The sequence below is a fragment of the Physeter macrocephalus genome, unplaced genomic scaffold (genome assembly GCF_002837175.3).
Source record: "Physeter macrocephalus isolate SW-GA unplaced genomic scaffold, ASM283717v5 random_1727, whole genome shotgun sequence".
NCBI lineage: Eukaryota > Metazoa > Chordata > Mammalia > Artiodactyla > Physeteridae > Physeter > Physeter macrocephalus.
The window spans coordinates 6,081-23,555 of record NW_021147022.1 but is presented as its reverse complement, the minus strand read 5'-3'; the positions used below and the strand labels follow the sequence as shown (position 1 = coordinate 23,555).

General features: G+C 52.3%; 1 protein-coding gene across 5 annotated transcripts in view; it reads left to right on the top strand.

Moving 5' to 3' along the window:
- The first annotated feature begins 1,466 nt into the window (after nt 1-1,466).
- Nucleotides 1,467-17,475, top strand: part of LOC114485587 (A-kinase anchor protein 1, mitochondrial-like) — a 22,083-nt gene continuing 6,074 nt past the window's right edge. Inside the window, exons 1-2 of one of the 5 annotated variants that reach the window (XM_055083639.1) lie at nt 1,472-2,052; nt 7,329-7,673. The gene's annotated coding sequence lies outside the window, so the exon portion shown is untranslated. Of the gene's footprint in view, nt 2,053-7,328; nt 7,674-13,403; nt 13,808-14,870; nt 15,329-15,571; nt 15,651-17,475 lie in introns of those variants that run through there. The other 4 variants (XM_028487298.2, XM_055083640.1, XM_028487301.2 and 1 more) reach the window with 4 other exon arrangements.

Genomic DNA, 17,475 nt, shown 5'->3' with positions numbered 1-17,475 from the left:
TCGATGTGCCATACCCTCAACAATGCCTCCACTCATGAAATAAAAGAAATATGTAGTATGTAGATAGTGGTAAATGCTGTGAAGAAAAATAAATAAGGAGTGAAGGACAGGGAATTGTGTGTGTGTGTGTGTGTGTGTGTGTGTGTGTCTTTACAGTTATTAAACAGGGACTCCAAGGAAGGTTTCACCGAGACTGAGTAGGTGATCTTTGAGCAAAGGACTTGAAAGAAATGAGGGAGTTGAGCTCTGCAGAATATTACAGTTGGAGGGAATAGCAAGTGCAAAGGCCCTGGGGTAGAAGTATGCCTGGGAGCTAAACAGAGAAGAAGAAAATCTAAGCTTTACTATGGTTTATAAAGTGGTCCAGTTCCCTCACACCCCCTGCCCCCCAAAAAAACCCCTCCTCCCTTTATAGTCTCCAACCTTCTTTTCTAGCACTCTCCCCACCTCACTGTAGTCCATTCACACCAATCTAGTTCACCATACGCTGTTTCCTACGCTGTTTCCTGCAACACAGGCAGTGTTGCTGCCTCTGCTGGAATACTCCCCAACGCTTATTCTCAAGTAATTTTTTTTTTTTTTTTTTTTGCGGTACGCGGGCCTCTCACTGTTGTGGCCTCTCCCGTTGTGGAGCACAGGCTCCGGACGCGCAGGCTCAGCGGCCATGGCTCACGGGCCCAGCCGCTCCGCGGCATGTGGGATCCTCGCGGACCGGGGCACGAACCCGTGTCCCCTGCATCGGCAGGCAGACTCTCAACCACTGCGCCACCAGGGAAGCCCCATCAAGTACAATTTTTAAGGCCAGCTCTTTCTCATCAAGTAGGTTTCAGTTTAAGTCTCACCTTAGGCCTTTTTGAACCACAGAACCTAAAATAGGTCTCTTGTTCTTTCTTTCCTGATTGTTTCCTTCATGTCCCTAATCACACCATGCAATTGGGATTCATATACATATATGAACTTATACTTAAACTCAATAGGTATCTCATCATCATTTAAATTTGCATGTGATAACTAGTTAGGATTAACCATGTTCCCAAGTAATAGTTCTTAGCATGATCTCTTTTCACTTAAAGTCCCTATGTCTCTGGCCAGCTGGAACCCCCACCCTGTCCACCTGTTTGGGGGCAATTTATTTTGCCAAGTTTCCTCAGGGAGTCACTGATAGATCATGATGACTATCTCTTGGCAGGAATTATTCCAAAACCCGACCCCCTTTGGAGGAAAGTTCGTTTCACTTTGACATCACCAAGTTGTGAAAATGCACAAGAATGCCACATCTGAGTGGTGCCACATACTCCCATTACGCAGTTATTATCGTGCAGTTATTAATATCACTAAATCATGCGTACAATGTAATGATGAATTACATTGAATATATCTATATAATATAGATCTATATTCTACCTATAATATATAGTATACATAGACAAGGGAGGCAAGAGGAGCCCTGCGCATCCATCACCTGCCCCTCTGCCTTTTCCAGGGGCCTCTCTATACAGAGGCAGGCAGATGGTCTAACTGGCCCCTGGAGATCTCCCACACCCGAGGCGGGCGAACTCGCGCAGGCCTTGCGGGGGGCCAGAGCTTCGAGGTTCGTAGGTGGGGGAGGAGCGAGGGGCGTTCCGAAGACTCCAGCCAGGCCTCTCTCCCGAGCCCAGCCGAGATTACAGCTCATCTCGCGAGAGCCTGAGCAAGGCCCGGCTGCGGGCGGCGGGGGCGGGATGTTGGCGGAACACTCTAGACCGCGCCCCCTCTGGCGCAGCTGGCAGAGGCGCTGGCGGGAGTGGCCGGCGGCGCGCACGCGCAGGTGAGCCGGGAAGGCGCGGGGGCACGAGGGCGGGGGGCGGGGCTTTGCGTCGCGCAGCGGGCACGTCTCTGCGCGTCCTCAGTATTTAATGTCTCTGTGTTCCACGGGTCTGGGCGAGCACGTGGGGGAGCGGCCGGACTGCAACGCTGCGGGACCGGCCTGGCAGAGGGGCAGAGGCGGGGGCCGAGGGGCCAGGGGCGGAGGCGGCGCGAGGACTGTGCATCCCGACGGTCGCCGAGGAGCTGGTAAGTTGGGGCCGCAGGGAGCGGCTGAACTGGGGACCACCTGCCGGGGCCCCGAGGGCGGCGCCGTTGGGGTGATGGTGAGCCTAGGGTGCAGGTGCAGGGTGCGTCGCGTGCTCCAGGACTCACGGGGTGCGAGGCTCCCGACGCTGAGGGCGTGCAGAGGGGTTCCGGCCCGTCGCCTCCTGTCAAGCAGGCCCTTCCTCTTTCGTCGCCTGCGCGCCCCCTCGTCCTTCTCCGCCGGGTTCTTGCTGATAAATCGTGTGTGCTTGGCTGGGGCCGCGCTCCGCAGCCGCGCGGTGTCCCCCACGCGCGTCACCATTCTCGGGGGCGGGAAGCGAGGGCGCGACGCCCGGGATATCTCTCTGCGGCTTAACTTTCCCCGAGCGCGCACACTCTTCCGAGAGACGGACCTGAGTGCGTTCCACCCAAGGTCGTCCAGCCCCACACGCTTTTACTTTTCAAAGGTCGTGTGTACCCAGTCTGAGCCGGGAGAGGCGCCGGCGGGCGGGCTGTGGGCAGGGCCAGGTGCTCACAAGGGCGAGGAAGTGTCCCAAGGCCTGCGGGCACTCCTTCCCCCTCCTGAGGGATTGGAGATGAATTGGTCACTTCAGGAACCTCACCCAACTTCTGGGCCCCTTTATCTCGCCCGAGGGTGCTCCCCACCGAGGCCGGCAGTGGCAAACCGGAGCTGGTAGCTCTGCTCCTGGGAGTTCAGTGCGGCGAACCAGGGGAAGGGGCTTGGTTTGCAGAACCGGGAGGATAAGCTAGGAGATAGGTCGTGATTGGAACCTTGTTGCGGGCGGAGGGAAACCGTTTGAACCGAGTTAGGGTCCCGATGTAAAAGGCTTGGTGTCTCTCAAGAGGATTAGCTTTTGCAGCCCCTTAAAGGGTGTCGGAGAGGCGGAGGCTGCCCTGTCCCGTGTGCCCGCTGACTTAATGCCCGCGGGCTTGTGGGTCACGTGTCGGGCTCCGCCTGCACCCACCTCCGGTCCTCGGGTCGGACGGAGGGACCACGCTAGTTTCGGGGTTCCGGATCAAAGTGTGTTCGGGCGGGCTTTCACCAGTTTTACTATTTTGTGCCCTTGGGTGCGGTTCCTCCCAAGGAAGGCACAAGAGACGGATAGGAGCTGTTGGTGGTGGGTGGTGCCGAATCGACCTGGGACTGCTTGGAAGCCCTGGGCGTTTCGCGGTCTCCCTTCTCCGCGGAGATGCAGAGGTTGGCCGGCGCCTTCTTGCCCACCCCCCGCCGGCCTCTGCTAACACAAACCCGGTGCACTTAACTCCAGGTGTGAGAGGAGGCCTCTCAAGTCGGGTAGGGTGTGTGGGCAGGACCATTAGGTTAAACTAGCCATCTTTCCCCTTATGAAGTTCAGGCTGCTTGGTGTTTCAATTTATTTCCTGCAGGGAAATCTGGGTTGCTGGACACTTGGTACAGTCATATCTGTTGGTTGGTTTGCTATCCAAGCCCCCCACCCCCTTTGTCGAAATTATTGATCAAGAAACACCATTCACAAGAAGCTATTAATTCTGGCAACTAGTAACCTTACCTTGCTACCCTGTTATTGTAACTAAGTCCTTCCCAAATTAGTTTGTTTTCTTTTTTTTAATTTCTATTTAGAAGTTTGGGCTCTTAGTAAGCACCACCTACCCTCTTTGCTCTTAATGGTACAGAGCATCTTTGAAATGCAGAGAGGGCAGCATGATTTGACCATTTATCAGATTCCTCTTTTCTTGAAGTTCAGGTGGTTCACCTGCTGATTATTTAAGACTTTCTCAGCACTGGAAACAAAGTGAAGTAATTTTGGGGGAGCTTTTCTGACTTGTGTTGAACCTTTCCTCTTGAACCTCAAAACTAGTTTTGTGGGTTCTGGGTAGTAATTCCTGGGTATATTCTCGGATGAAGAATGGCCCTAGGCTAGAGTAGGTTCTCTGGGTCCTACAGGTATGCAAATCTTTGAAGCCTTTGTGCCTACCTGGATTAAATAGGCTCTATTGTCATATGTATTGTCAGGTGATGGCCCAGAAGTTGCAGGTAACTGATCCCCTCCCAGCCTGTGAGTGAGACTGGTCTACTGTCTAGCTGGAGCCCTTTGTGTGAATATCATTTCCTCCTCCCAGCTGTTTCTAGGAAGTACACTCAAACTTGGCCACTGCAGGATGACAGTGAAGGTGTGTGTTGGAAGTGGCTGCTCAGGTGCCAAGGGGATGTGTCTCCAGTATAAGGTTGCTCAGCATCAATATTTTAAAGTAATTTGTTTTGCTCTACCTAGTAACCCAAATTATTCTTGGGCTTTGAACCCAGGCCAGGTCATAACCGTCGTTTGTGGGTGAAGGCTAGTTTTAGGCTTTTTAGTGTTCTCTCATCCTAAAGACAAATTAAGATAATATTTGTGGGGCATGGCGCTGTTCCTGGTACATGATGGGTGCTCAAGCATTGATTTTTTTTTCCCCCCCTTCTTAAAGAGTCTCTGAGACTGACTTTAAGTTTCCCTTGAATCTGTTAAGTGACTTGAGTTTTAATAAAAGTACCCTACTCCCCAATCTCTGATCTGGAAACTTGGTTGGGAGGAGGGGGAAAACAAATTGGCTTCCCCACACTTTGCCAGCCAGCCTCCTGGCTCAAGCCTACAACACCCCATGTGCCTGGTGAGCTGGTGCCTTCCAGCCCATTCTCCCCAGGCTCCTCCTTCCTAATCTTCCCTGTGAGTCTAGAATGAGTGGGCTTCTCTGCAGTTTGGACTGCTGTGCTCTTGTGGGGAAGTTTTGGCTGTGACTTAGTACCTTCAGCTTGCCTTTCTAGGGAGTTTTCTTCTGCTCTGGGCAGGTGGTGGTGGGTCCTTATGGGCCGCTTATCCCACTGAAATCATTTCATACTATTTGAGTTGCTAATCTTTGTGGGATGTATTTTAATCCTAAAACCTTCATTTCTAGGGCAGGTTGTTTCTTCCACATCCCTTTCTGGTGTAATGTCTCACACAGGATTCACCTTCGATCATTTAACATCAAGTACCCATTGTGTGTGTCATTTTCCACAGAGCATCGTACCTAGTTTTAAACTTGGGCCGTGTAAATAAAACAGTGACAGTGTTTCGGGTAGGACAGAATAGCTGGAGAAATAGCTGGTGGGGACAAGGAAACTAAAATTTAGGGGACACCTCTTCCTTGATAGTTACTCTGGGAGGTGAGTTACAAGCAAACGCCTCCCTATTCCTTTAATCCTGACACCTCTGAGTGCAGTTGAGGAGGGTGAAGCTAGAGTTCATTCGGGATTGTTTCAATGGCTAATAAAAAATACAAATAGAGGGATAGAGAAACCGACAAGTGTGGGTTTGGACTTAAACTAGGTCCTCTAGAGGGCTTTTGTGAGAAGGACAAGGAGTCATCAAGTCCATGGGCTTTTCACCTAATCTTTCTGAGCAGATTGTTGCAGTAAAGGAATGTGTGTTATCATTCAGCATTCTGAGGACTGGCTTTCAGTTATAAGGAACTTTCGAGGTGTCCTTTTCCTCCTCCTGAATGGTTCTACTAAGTGGTCTTCATTCTGTCCAGTTCTTGCCATCTGAGTGTTTCTACAGCTCTGTTTGATAAGTTTGCAGCAGTTGACAGTAAACATTCTGTCCCCATCTGGTAGTACAGCCTGGCTGCCTTCACTTAGCCGGTCCTCACTGAGGCCCATGTACTTAGGAACAAAGCAGGGCCCCAGAGGAGTTCTGGAAGTAAAGGTATGCAGTGCTGAGGGCTGATGAGGCTTGTTTCACCCTGGGTTTAGCTAGCAAGAGCCCTGGATTGGGGGTTGTGGCTGGGGTGGAGGCTGAGATCTGGGTGCTGCTTTCAGGGTTGAAACCTGGCTGGGGTTCCAGGCAGGTCTGTTGGCCCTCAGGGTCTTAGTTTCTTCAGCTGGTGAAAGAAGGTTGGTCAACATCAAAGGCATTCAGATTGTGCCCCTAAGAGCCCTGGAGTTAGTCAGCCCCTTAGGGCTGCTGGGAGGTAGAGTTGCCTGCAGGCTTGTGTATGGGAGGCAGGGTGTGTTTGGGCTGGGGGTGCCTGGGTAGTACAAGCCAAAGTCTAAGAAAAAAATGACAGTCCACTGTTTTAGGTGCATTTGAAGTTCACTTAACTCTAAGGTGCCACTGTACTAAATATTTTCATCTTTTACAATATCTTTATTCTCCTAAGTGTGTCTTTAGGGTTGAGGGTCTAGAGCTTCCTTGTCCTATAGGGTAGCTACTAGTTATGTGTAACTAGTTAAATATAAATTTTTTAAAGCATTAAGTAAAATTTAAAAATTAGTTCCTTGGTGACAGTAGTCACATTTCAAGTGCTCAGTAGCTTCATGTGGCCAGTGGCTGCAGTACTGGACAGTGCAGGTTCTGGAACATTCTCATCATCACATAAAGCTCTGTTGGACAGCACTGGACTTAGTTCTTTGCCCAACTCTAAAAGCTTCATAGTCTCGCCTTGTAAAGCATCATGTGTCTGGGCTTAGTCTTCCATATTCCACAAACCCAACAGCTTTGGTGACAGGTTATTTATCAGCTCTCTCCATGGCATGTTCAGAACAAGTTCCAGTCTGCCAGCTTGTAGGGCAGTGATCAGTTATGAAACAGTTTGAGAAAGGAGTGTAGTGAGGGGTCTGGGGATGGGAGTGTGAAGTAAAGGGGCCGGACACTAAGCCTTTGGAAAGCCGTTTTGGCTTGAGAGCCTGTTTATCAGTGTAAAGGTCCTCGCTGGTTCTCCAAGGCCTGTGCTCACTGGCCTTAGTCGTTACGTCAGGAGACTTGCTATTTGGTCCTTCACTCACCCGATGACTTCCTGCAGGTCTCAGTGCGGGCCCTCTGCTGAACCAGGTTGCAGACACCTTGCGGACAAGCGTCATTTTCATTCTGCTCCTCTAGTCCACCTCAGTGTTAGGAGGCCTGGCTTTACTGAAGGCCTCCGGGAGAGTTGGTCCCCAGTGCGGATCCCGAAGTGTTGGTGTGGAGCCGGCTCTGGGGAGTGCGCTTTATTTCCAGATGCCCCTCATCTAGTCCTGGGTGTGCTTAGTTTGAACCCTACTAGACTGGCCTCTGGCATATAATGTGAACTCTTTTTTTGGACCCCGACAGCAGAAGATGCATAGCACACACTTATTGAGCACCTACTGTATACCTGATAATTTAGCAGGGTTTTTGCACGTTATTCCCTTTTTATTCTCACTCAATCCTGTGAGGTTAAGAATTCCTAGTTTGTGGACTTCCCTGGTGGCACAGTGGTTAAGAATCTGCCTGTCAATGCAGGGGACCGGGTTCGAGCCCTGGTCCGGGAAGATTCCACATGCTGAGGAGCAACTAAGCCCGTGCACCACAACTACTGAGCCTGCACTCTAGAGCCCGCGAGCCACAACTACTGAGCCCTCATGCCACAACTACTGAAGCCCGCGTGCCTAGAGCCCGTGCTCCGCAACCAGAGAAGCCACCGCAATGAGAAGCCCGCGCACCGCAATGAAGGGTAGCCCCCGCTTGCCGCAAGTAGAGAGAGCCTGCGCGCAGCAGTCAAGACCCAATGCAGCCAAAAATAAATAAATTAATTTTTAAAAAAAGAATTTCTAGTTTGTGTGTGTGGAAACGGAGGCCCTGAGGAAGGTAAGCTGATCCTAGGGCACAGGACTGGGCTGTCTTGGGGCTTAGATCAGGGTTCAGTATCTCTAGCTCCATGCTTAGAGGCTGTTTCTTGTTAACTGCCCCATTACCCCTCCATCCTCATCCAGAAAGTGAAACTGGGTTTTTAAAAGAATAAAATCCCACAAACTGAGTCAAGCTGTTAGGTCATTACAGCCTCATTCAGCCCTAGGAGGGAGGTATTTGTATCCCATTTCTTTGGATGTTATCATTTTACAGGAAACAGAAGTTAAGGCTCTTTAAAGCAAGTGTTCTATCAGAATTATGCAACCATCCAGTGGCTTCGAGCTGCACAAGTAGTGACACCTGCACAAGTAGTGATTGTGACTAAGAGCAGACGGCCTCCTAGGCTACGTAGTAACCGCGCCTTAGGGCCTGGAAAACCGCTCTGAAGACTCTGGCTTAGTTTGGTCACCTGGTTGAAAAGGCAGCCTTGAAGTCACTCATTCCCTGGATAGTAATAGTGTGACCTGTCAGACCTCACACAGGGTTGCGAGACCATCCACTGGCCTCAACAGGCCGTCGCCTGAGAGTAGCTTGGCTTGCTCCCCCCGTTGGAGCAGGCAGCAGGATCCCTTCAAGCCCAGCCCTCGGCACGCTGCCCTGCACGCCCCCCTCTTCCCTCCAGCCTTGGCTGGGAAGACAGATCTCCTGCCCCTCCCCGCTTCCTGACCCTCCCGAGAGACAGGAGTGGCTTGCCCCGAGCTGCACCGGGATGGCCGTTGAGCTCTGTCTTTAGTGAGGAGAGGCCATGCTGAGGCTAACCTCCTTGCTTTGTCCTTTGACTTTGGTGAGGCCCGCCCAGCCAAGCATGTGCTGTCGTGCTATTTTTAGCAGGCGGTATCCTTTAGGAGGGCCAAGTGCATGTGGCTTCAGTGTACGGGGCAGGTCCTGGTGCCAGAGCTGCTGCCTCTCCTAATCAGGGGAGGCAGAAGAATAAAGCCACCCTAGAGACCGTCCTGGGGTGTGTGTATGTGTGTGCGGCCGCTTACGAGGTCCCTGGGCTGCCTTTCCTATCTGGACCTTTGGCAAGGAACCACCACCCCTGCCTCCTGGGCCAGGCAGGCATGTGACTGAGGCAGCCCAGTGAGCGCGCACTCCTAGGTCAGGATTGCTGTCCTAGGGGAGGACGGCCCAGCAGCCGATTTCTCAGGAAATCACATTAGTTCTGTCTTCATGGGAAGTCACCCAACCTGAGGACAGGCCACTAAAAACTCTCTAAAACTATGAATCTGCGGCAGCCTGATAACTGGCATCCTCTGACCTAAGCCAAAATAAAACCACGAGAGAAAGCAAACCCATGCCCTTCAGCAGGAATTCTTACTGGGAAGCCACTGAGGCCGAAGAGATACGAAAAAGGGGTTTGACAAACAAGTTCTGTTCCTCGCTGCCCTCCATTCTCCCCGCTTTCTTGTCCCTCCTTTCCTCTAACTTGGAGCTGCCAGCTCCAGCCCATCTCTCGTTTCTGATTAAGAAAGCTTAGAGCCATATAAGGTCCTCTGTTGCCTATGGTTTATGTTGGCTGGAGAACAAGGTTGTTTTCGCAAAGTCCGATTCAAAGAAGTGGCAGGGACTTCTGTGGGGCTGTGTGTGTGTCTGTCTGTCTGTCTCTGTCCTCCATCCGCAACCCCCGCCCCCGGCGGGGGGGCTGGGCCACCTTATTGGGACAGATTCACTTGAGGGTGTGGAGGCGCCGTGGGTGAGGGCTTAGCTGCGGTCCTGCAAGGCTAACGACCCCAGGGCTTCTTGGCAGATGCATTCGCCGAGAACTCAGAGCGAACCTCTGTTGGCTCACCCACTATGTGCCCGCCATGCTACCAGCCACAGAGGTACTCTGTCCTGGAGTGGATGCTGCAGTCAACTTCTGTTTATTCAGAAACTACAGTCCCCTGGCTCTTGGGGCAAGTCGGTCCCCCTCTCTGGAGGGAGTTGGGTGAACCTGGTCTTCCAGGTTCTTAACCTTCAGTATGGCTTCTGCGCAGGGATGTTGGGGAGCAGTTTCTCTGGCAGCGGCCCTCCAGCCTCGTCTTTGCCTCCCCTTCTTGCTGTCTCTTGAGTCAGCCAGGCTTGTTCCTGCCTTAGGTTGCTGGCACGTCTTCTCCCAGCTGGAACTTTCTCCCCCTCTCCTTTCCCTGTCCTCTCAAGATCTTGGCAGAGCTGCTTCTTGCTGTTCACTCTCCTGCCACCTCTGCGGAGAGACCTTCCCTGACCCTTCTGTCTAAAGCTTCCCCTCTCCCAGGCACACTCTATCCAGCCTTCGTCAGCCTGGGTTCCTCGTTTAATCTACACAACACAGAAAGTGATTGGCTTTCTCAACTCTCCCAACTAGTACCATTCTGGATACACGGGAGTATGGTTAATTCATTACATGCAGGGGATGCCTAGGGCTCAGCTGTCTGAATCTGTTGAGAGAGGCTGCAGGTTCCGGGCTCCTTGCGGTATTATCTCATCTGAAACGTGACTCCCTACCCCTCCCTCCACCTTTGCTTCGGGAGGGCTCCCCCACCTCCCCACCCCCAACCCCAGTGGAACCTGGCTCGCTGTGGGTATTAAAATCTTTATTAAATGGCTAGCCCTGGGGGGTTCTGCTGCCTGATGCTGGCGAGTCCTCAGCGGGGTGGGGAGATCATACGCCTTGTCTCTGAAAGGGTCTAGCTGTCAGTAAGCATGTTCTCTTTCTGAGTGTCACTGTATGTCAGCGGGGCAGTTGGGGGTTTCTGAAGGAAGATTGGTATCAGTTATTGTGGGAAAATAAAGCAGTATAAGTTTGTACATAGATGAATTGGCACTAATACATATTTGTTACGATGGTTAACAAGAAACATAAAGTTGTACGGTAGTAGAGCATCCATTGTAGTTAATACTTAAGAATGTATTAATTTTCTATCAAAGCGTTGCTTGTAGACAGATTTGACTTTAGACTCTGCTAAGCTTTGAAAGAACAGCCCTTTGCCTGGAGTGCTTCCCCACCCTGTCCCGTTCTCTTCTAGAGGCAGCCGTCCTCCCTGCCATTTACCTCTACACAGTTGTCTCTTGGTCACCTGGGGCATTTGTTCCAGGACCCCCACGGATAACCAAAATCTGTGGATGCTCAAATCCCTTACAGTCTCTATCCTTGGGTTCTGCATCCATAGCTAGGGAGGGCTGACTGTATTTCTAAATAGTATACTACTCCTTTTTTTCCTTCCTTCCTTTTTAAAAATATTATCTGTTTTGTTTTTCTACTCTGGAAGATAAGGACTTGGCCCATTCCGACACTTTTTCCCCCCTCATCCTCTCAGTATAGAGGTAGCCCAACATTTGGTCACATGACAGTGTTGTGATCTAAATATTGCTATGGTGGCTGCAGTCCATATTTCCTTGCTTGTCTCCCCCCTCCCTTCTCTTCTCCTAGTTAATTTCCTTTGTTTCCTTAGCTTGGTGTTCTTTGTATGTCTCACCAGTTCTCTGACTCTCCCCTGGGCCTTGGCCACTGCGGGTCGATTGCCGGGAAGCTCCTCTCGGGCTTCAACTTACCGCAGACTCAGCAGTTCCGAGTCGCTCCTGGGAAGCATCCCCGGTCCCCTGGCTCTGCTTCCCCTGCGTCCTGGGACTTCCTTCTCCCCTTCTCTTGTGTTGCTTCCTGGATTGGTGCCCCCTCCTTTCTTGTTTTACTCCCTCGTCTTGGTGAGAAAGTGCGAGGGTGGGCAGCCAACCGGAAGCACGCTGATCTGTGCCCGAGGACAAGCCCCTTTGAAGGCAGGGGTCGGAGCTGTGCAGCTGAAGGCGCGGCGTTGGTGGAAAGACGGCAAAGACAACCAGGCCCCCAGGTCCCTTCTGCCACACCAGCAAAAGGCCGGGCTTTACTTCAGGAGTAGTTGAAATGAGAGGGGCTCTGGACCTGGGTACCAAGTCGTGGTGAGAATGAAAGTCTGCATGCTGAATGGGGCACCCCAGCCCCCTTGGCTCCCACGGCACTGCCATTAAGGCTAACGTCCTTTCGTCTCTCACCCCAGGGCACTACGACATCCTAATTTGGGGTGTCTGGCAGCCTGATTCCTACCCCCGCCCCCTGGCCCAGCCAGGACATTTGCCTGACTTTCTGGGCTGTGGCAGACTTCTGGGCTGACTTTTGGTCAGTGGCAGAGGGTGGCAGTACCAGGCCCACTGGAGAAGAGGTCATTGGGGGGTTTTGCCCCCAAAGAAATTGAAAGGCTTGAAAGAGGGAAGTGCGTTTGTTGATTCCTGTCTGTGTCCCACCGAGCTTTGTACTCTGTTGGTACCAATAAATATTTGTTGAGTAGAAATTACCTTAATGCCTTTATGTGATTTCTGAGTTGGTCATATTGCACTGTCTGCCATTTGGAAAGTCATTGTCTTACCTCTTTGCTTTTCCCACCCGAGGTGGTGGTGGGAAGGGTCTTTTGCCTCGTACCAGCATCTTTTCTGATTCCTTCTGAAGGCACATGCCGTCCTTACTAGCTTTCAGGTGAGCTTGTTGTCAGAGCACACCTTCATACCTTTTGGGCAGTCTTGTGTTCTGTGGTCGTGGGTGGGAACTCCATGTGCCTGGGAACAGTTTCCTGGCACCTGCTCTATCACTGTCCTCAGAAACCTGTCAGAATTCACTTGTAAAGCAAGAAGGTTGCCAGGAGCCAGGGATAAGGGGCAGGATGGATGTGACATAGTCGTTCGTGTTTTTAAAAACCACATCCCTCTACCCCCAAGGGAAGCAATGGGAAGTCCTTTGTAGGAGATGCTGATTTTCCCATATCATCTGAAGCCTAGTGAGACTGGATGGCTGTGGGTTTGGTCAGAGGAGGAGGAGAGAGGTTGGGCAGTTAACCCTGTGTGGGTCCCTGATTTCTCGAGTTTTCCTAAGTGGAAGTTTAATTTTCAGTTGAGCTGGAAGAGGAAGAGCTCTTAATTTGAGACATGTCCAGATGAGATTTTTTGCTTCTGACTCTTCTTACCTGGAGCTCAGGTACTGGACCCCGAGTTTCCACTTTGGTTGGAGGAGGCTTCAGTGAGCAGGTCCTCCCACCCAGATGTTACCGGGCGAAGCCTCCTTTCTCCCGGAAAGCAGACTGGAAGTGTTCCGTGACTTTTGTGGGACAGCTGGTCCACCCAGAACGGGCAGTGTGGTTGGTCTGGCCGCACTAGCTCCCCTGGCCGCTGTGCTGGGCCATCACAGTGGAGCGTGTGGGGGGACAGTCCCCACTGTGAGCTAATTTGGAATCTTTAGGGTGCCAGCATGAGTCACAGCCCATCCAGGCCTCCTAAGGATGAAGGTAACAACCCTGTGAACACGGGCTGGGCGAGACCAACCACCTGAGGCATGGCCCCAGCGCCGTGATTCCTGGGCCCCAGCCATGCTGCTGAGGGTCAGTGGCCCAGCTCACCATCGTCCCCCACCCCCAGGGGCAGGGCCAAAACTCTGCTCAGCAAGGTTGGCGCTGGCCATTGCAGCATTTATCCAGCTCTTGGGTTTCCTTCAGGTCTTTGGGGACACCATCTAGGACTGCGCTGTCCACTAGGTAGCCACCAGCTGGCTATTTAGATTTAAATTAACGTCAAATAAAATTTAAGATTCAGTTCCTCAGTCACACTGGTCACATTTCCAGTGCTCAGGAGCCCCATGTGACTTAAGTGGCCACCAGTCCTGGACTGCAGTCACCCCTCGGGGATGGCTCAGGCCTTTGCCTCTGCGACCTGCTCTGCTTCGGCCGTGTCACAGCTGCCAAGGCTTCTTCCCGTTGTCCTGACAGTAAAGGTCAAACACCTTTTGTCCGGCCCCGCCAGCTCTTCAGCTCCAGCTCCCGGACTCATCCTGCTCTGCTCTGCTGCCCCCTCCATCCCCCAAGGCATCTTGGGTTTAGAACCTTCATTTATGCTGTTAGCCCACCGTTACACCCTAAGGGAATCACGGCCTTCCTTGAGACACAGCCTCCTTGTGTTCTCTTTGCCCACTTCTGAAGTCAGGCTCAGCTTGGTGCGTCTGTGTGTGAGAGACAGAGATTCCTCCCTCCGGATCCTGAGCTTCTGGTGGCCAGAGGCGTTTTCTTGCAGCGACTTAAACATATTTGTATGTGCGGAACCTCAGCCTGATGAGGAATTGGGTAAGTGCATCCTATACAAACCCAGAGACACCCTTGTAGTCTTGTAAAGACCTCTGTGTATGTGGCCTTCCTCTGGGGTGGGGGGCCGGTGGGGGACGACACGGGCCTAGCCAGCAGCCTGCCGTTTTTCTCTGAATGCAGTGGCAGCAAGTGCCAGGCTTTAGGTTCTGAGTCATGTAGCTGTTCCCTGTCCTTGGAAGGCCCCCTTCAAGAGGGGAAGCCCCTTAGCAAGAATTTGATGTGCTGGACACTCTAGAGATGGGCTGTCTTGCGCCCCCTGTTGGTGAGCACCCAGGGACCGTCTTCAGCAAAAGTGAATCTGTAGCGCTGGAATAATGGAAGAAATGTTCAGATTTCTTGGAGCGTGTTTAATAAAAGTCCACTCAGAACACAGAGCAGGGACTTCCCTGATGGCCCACTGGTAAGACTCTGCGCTCCCAGTGCAGGGGGCCTGGGTTCGATCCCTGGTCGGGGAACTAGATCCCGCATGCATGCCGCAACTAAGACCCGGATAACAGAGTAGATCTGGCTCCACTGGCCAGGCCCAAGCCCACACTGGACTTGTAAGGCTCTTGGCCCCCCCCTAAGCGCTTTGTTTTAGGATCGATTTTTTTTTCCCCCCATCATTAATCACATGCAGCTCTTTTTCCACAATAACCACAGCCAAATTGATTTAGTGGAACCAACACTCCTTGTTTTCTTGTTTAGTAAATCTCCCAGAGATTTGCCTTCTTATTTAGCAGAAGGCTCTAGACTGCAGTGACTGCACTGGTCATCACGCTTGGGAGTGAGACCATTGCTTCTCCAGAGGTAAGCTGTTCTGAGAAGCTGCCTGCTCCTCTGGGAGAAGGAAGAAATCTTTTTAGAACCTGGACTGACCAGGTGAATGCTGCAGCCTTGTGGGGCTGTGGCACGTGCCTGCCTTGAGCTCTGTGTGACCACTGGGCAGCCAGCCAGCCTGCATCTATTTCCCAGCAAATGGACCTGCTAAAAATAAGCAGGCAGCTATTCAGTGCCACCAGATTCAAAATAGCCAGGTCTCCTCCCCACCAGTGCTAGGGCCGGCTCTGCATTCTTCTGCGAGGTTTTTCCTGTGCCTGGGGTGGGAGGCCCTGGGGGAGGAGGTCATCTTCATTAGTGAGTGAGTGTGAAGGCCGTTAGACCTCCGGTGTTAAAGGCCACTACAAACCTCTTCAGAGGTTCAGGTTTAAAAAAGAGAGAAAAAAAAACCACATGCACACAAAACGAGGGCAAAGAGAGCAGCTCATGCATGAGTCTGTGCCCAGAGAAGGAAGGTAGCAGTGGGCCTCGTGAGGGCTGCAGCTGTGTGTGCGCGTGAAGGCAGCCCCGTCAGGATTCAGGGAAGGTGGGTGCGTCCTGCACCACCTGTCCAGGCCTATCAGACCGGGTAAAGCAGGGAAAACGGCGCCTTACCGATGCACAAGTCTGTCTGAGTGAACTGGCTCAGGTAGGGCCCTTGGAAGTTGAAGGGCCGAGGAAGTGAGGGACCTTCCTTGACTGGTGAGAAGTGGGGCTCCCCGTGAGGTGCCCCCAGGCCGCCGCGCCCTTGGTGAAACCCACTAGCCTCCTGAACCCGCCACCTTTGGGTGGGGTGTCTGCCGATGCCGGCGGCTCCTGGCTCTGTTCTCCGTGGAGCTGGCTCCTGAGACTAGTCACAGTCCCCTGTGTTCCCCTTCCGCCTGGGGATCTCATACCTCTTTTCCCAGGCGCCTGGAGCTCTCCCTGTCGGGCAGTTCCTGTCCCTGTGGGCGTGGAGAGGAGGGGCCGCTGCTGCACCTCTGGAGAAGCCGCGGCTCCTGGTGCCTCGGCTCTGGTCCCTGCGGTGAGTGGTGGGCACTGAGACCAGGTGGGACGCTCAGGGTCCTGTGCGGTGGGGACTCTGCTTCACGGTGGCCGTGTCACCCGCCCTCTCTGAGGCCCTTCGGCACAGCAACGGGGTATTTGTCTGGCTCGGAAATGCAGAAAGTGTTTCCTGAGCTGTCATGAGCTGAGTAGCCTGTTGGGGGGCGGGGGGGGGCGGCTATAGATGGTGGATCTGGGGGCTTGAGCCTCAGTCTCTTGGGGACCAAGCTCGGCTGGCAGGGTCAGGTGGGCAAGTGGCAGCGGTGTCCCTGGGCTACAGAGCAGCAGGCAGGGAGCACGTGTCATGGCCCCAGGCGGCTGGTTCTGTGCGTTCAGTCTGAACTAGGACTGGGAACGGAACAGATGAGGTGGCAGGGGAGGCCCGGCACGTGGTGGGCAGTGGTGCGGGTCGCGGTGTGGATCTCCTGGAGTGCAGAACCAAAGCTGGACTGGTGGTTTGTGTTGGGCCTCTGCCTTATTGTAGTGTAGCCAACTTCTGAGATCTTGGGGGTGGGATGGGGACACCTGCTGGAGAGCAGACCCCTGTGATCAGCTTTACTTCCAAAGCGGGGTTGGGTGGGGATTTCTTCCAGCTATTTTGAGAAGTAGTTTATGTCTTGGTAGCAACTCCCCCCCTTACACACACACACGTGCACGCACACCAGTGTAAGTCTGTGGCCTTGGGTCCGTGGTGTGTAAAGTGAGGAGACTGCCCCCTATGGGTAGTTAAGACGTAGGATTCTTTTTCTTCCTCTCCATCCCATTCCATTTAATCTTTTACCTAAGAGCAGAGAATTGCTAGACTACTACGGGAATTACAACTATAAGCCCTGCTGAAATGGGATTAGAATAATAAGGCATTAGAATATAACTTTACTGACGAGAAGAAAACCTGTGTTCAGACCCCAGCCCTACTTCCTGTTGCCCGTGATCTGTTGGGTGGGACTGGATTTCCTGATAACGGGCCTTATCCTGAGTGTGCCCATCCCCCGTAACCTCTTTTCCTTCTCAAATTTCATTTCATTTATTTATTTTTCTAACGTGAAGGACATTGAACAGAAAGCAAGTCTCCGTAGTCTGCCACCACCTTTTTGCGGGTGTGTGCAGGTTGCTACAGAGCAGTGATTTCCCCAACTTGACTGCACATTGGAATCACCCGGGTTGAAAAAAATAAAAACCCGATGCCCAGGTCTCACCCTTAGATTCTGATGTAATTGATCTGGGTGCCGCTGTGAGATTTTAAAAGCTTCCCAAGTGATGCTGATGGGCAGCCAAGTTGGAGAATCTCTGTTAAAGAAATGAAAAAATCTCTCTTTCCAAAAGGAAAAAGGGAAGACTACCTCCATTTGCAGATAAGGAAAAAAACAAGTTTGGGAAGGTTTGTAGGATACAAGATTGATGTACAGACCTTCCCCTCTTCCACAGCTGAAAGGCTAGGCATGGATCCTTCCCAGTTTTTCCATGGGATTATGTGGACATAGACATCACATACCCACAGTGGTCTACAGCTTTTATTTTCTGTATCATGGCAATTTTTCCATGTCAGTACGTGAGAATCTGCTTCATTCTCCAAAACTCGTGTGACCATGGAGTCTACAGTAGATTTAGCAGCCATTGCTTTGCGTCTTGTTTCAAATGATACCCCAGTGAGCACTCTTACATAGACCTCTCTGCCTGTGGTGTTTTGTTTTGTTTTTGTTTTTGCGGTACGCGGGCCTCTCACTGTCGCGGCCTCTCCCGTTGCGGAGCACAGGCTCCGGACGCGCAGGCTCAGCGGCCATGGCTCACGGGCCCAGCCGCTCCGC